General features: G+C 54.4%; 1 long non-coding RNA gene across 1 annotated transcript in view; it reads right to left on the reverse strand.

Annotated features, from left to right (window-relative positions):
• Positions 1-1,518: 1,518 nt before the first annotated feature.
• Positions 1,519-2,094, reverse strand: part of LOC113940900 — a 1,212-nt gene continuing 636 nt past the window's right edge. The window contains exon 2 of the long non-coding RNA XR_003525560.1: positions 1,519-1,652. This is a non-coding gene — a long non-coding RNA (uncharacterized LOC113940900). The remainder of the gene's footprint in view (positions 1,653-2,094) is intronic.

The following is a 2,094-nucleotide window of genomic DNA, read 5'->3' on the forward strand; positions in this document are numbered from 1 at the left end:
AAGGAGGGTTCAGTTAACTGACCCCTCTCCCTACGTGAGGCCCCCCCGCCCCACACGTGCCCAGGGTGTGTCTGCCGGGCCCGGGAGACCCTCAGATACCAACGGCCTCCCCTGGCTCCTCCTGAGGGCCCCTTTATCTGCCAGAGCAAAGCCTTCCCTTCTCTCGGCCCCAGGACAGACACTCAACTGTCCCCCAACTGCTCTGATGGGATGATAAACCCGGAGGAGCCCTGGCTGCTGCTCCAGCCAGGCTGGGAAAGCTCCAGAACCCCGGGGAGCTGATGTGGGGCGGGGAGAGCAGCGAAACAGTGGGGCCAGCGGGGCCAGGGGAGTGATTCTTGCCCTGGGCTCGGCGCTCCGGTGAAAAAGAACTGAGGGAGGGCAGAGAAACGCGGGCGAGAAGTTGCAGCGGGGTCATAAATGCAAAGATTGGAGGGGGAAAAGTGTGGTGTGAGGGCTTCCCTCCTGTTCTTGGGAAAACCCCTCATTTTGGGGCCACCTGGCTGCGGGTGAGGCGGCAGAACGGCCAGAAAGGGGCTTTGTCCGAGCTGGGAAGAGGCAGGACCGGGATAACTCGAGGCCCTGGGATCCAAGGCCGAGGGTGGGACGGGAGCTCTGGAGCCGGGGCTGGGTCCTGCTCAGCCCCCGAAAGGTGCTCCCAGAGCCGCCCGCTCTGCCCACGCCTTCCAGGAGCTGCCTCCAGATGGTGCTCCAGCCGGTTTTCTGGGATTTGAAGGGATCCCGCTGCCTCTCCGAGGGCTTTTCCGGGCGAGGAAGGAGGGAGGAGCGGGCTCAGCCCAGCGGCTCCTCCGCTGGAAACCCCCGGGAACGAGCCCCACACGAGGTCCCCTCGTTTGGAAAGGAGAACTTTGGGTTCAGAACCTCGGATTCGTTTTGCCCGCTCTGCTTTATAAAGGACCCAGAAAGCGGCAGCTCTGTTGTCGCCACGTCGGGCTCGTCCAGACCTGGCGAGTCCCGGCCAGGGAAACCAGTCCCTGGGGGTTTCTTTAACGACCCACAGCACCCAAAACCCCCCCAAATGATGAGACCGAGTTGCCCGGGGAGTGGGATCTGTGACTCTGTGACTCTGTGACCGAGCCAGGGATGGCACCGAGGACCCTCCTGCTCCTCCTGGAGATCCCACCAATTAACCCTCCACCCCTCCCGTGGATCCCCCAGGGAGCCTCCCCATGCCTGGGCTGAATCCTGCCCCGAGGGAGAAAAAAGGGTTAAAAAAGAAACCGGAGCGATTTTGTGGAGAATGGGAAGAGTCGGGGGGGGGGGGACGGGGGGGTGTCAAAGAGCAAAATGTTCCCAGGGGGATATTGCTGCAGGGGAGCTGAGGAGTCACCACACAGGTAAATCCAAGCAGGAACCGAAACCCTGAGAGGAAAATTAACCCTGCCCAGGCCAGGTTAACCCTGGCATCTGAAATCTGGGACAATCTTCCAGCAATCTCTTTTATTTTTTTTTTATTATTTTTTTTTAATTATTATTATTTTGGGGTTTTTTTGGGTTTTTTTTTACAGGGATTAGGAATCGGGGATGTTATTTTGGGAAAAGCTGAAGTCCCTCAGCAGCTGAGATGGTGCAGGATGTGCTGCCAGAGGCGGCATCCCACTGAAAACTCCTTGCTGATCCCATTCCCAGTGCTGGAAACACGAGGATTCCCCGTGTCCTTCCCCCCCATACAAATGGTGTAGGGACAGAGAACAGCGTTAATGTAAAGTCTTTATTTTTTAGTTTTTTTAATGATGTGGTGCTGTTTTTCAATCCCTCCATCCCACGGGGGTTTTCTCCCCTTTTGCAGGGCAAGAACAGCTCCAGCTGCTCGTTTTAATTTTTAAGAACTTTTATATTTCCCCCTGATCCGACCGAAAAAAGACCCTGACACCCAAATTCCAAATGGGACTTGGGTCTCTCACAATTTCCCAATATGCCCCTATATATAAAAATTGTATTTTATCTCTCATAAAATCAAGGGAGGGGGTGTTGGAGCACTGTTAAAAAATAATCTAAATAATCTAAATATTCTAATTAATCTAATCTGAATAATCTGAATAGTCTAATTAATCGAATCTAAATAATCTAAAT

Source organism: Corapipo altera, unplaced genomic scaffold (assembly GCF_003945725.1).
Source record: "Corapipo altera isolate COAL_440 unplaced genomic scaffold, ASM394572v1 130658, whole genome shotgun sequence".
Taxonomy (NCBI): domain Eukaryota; kingdom Metazoa; phylum Chordata; class Aves; order Passeriformes; family Pipridae; genus Corapipo; species Corapipo altera.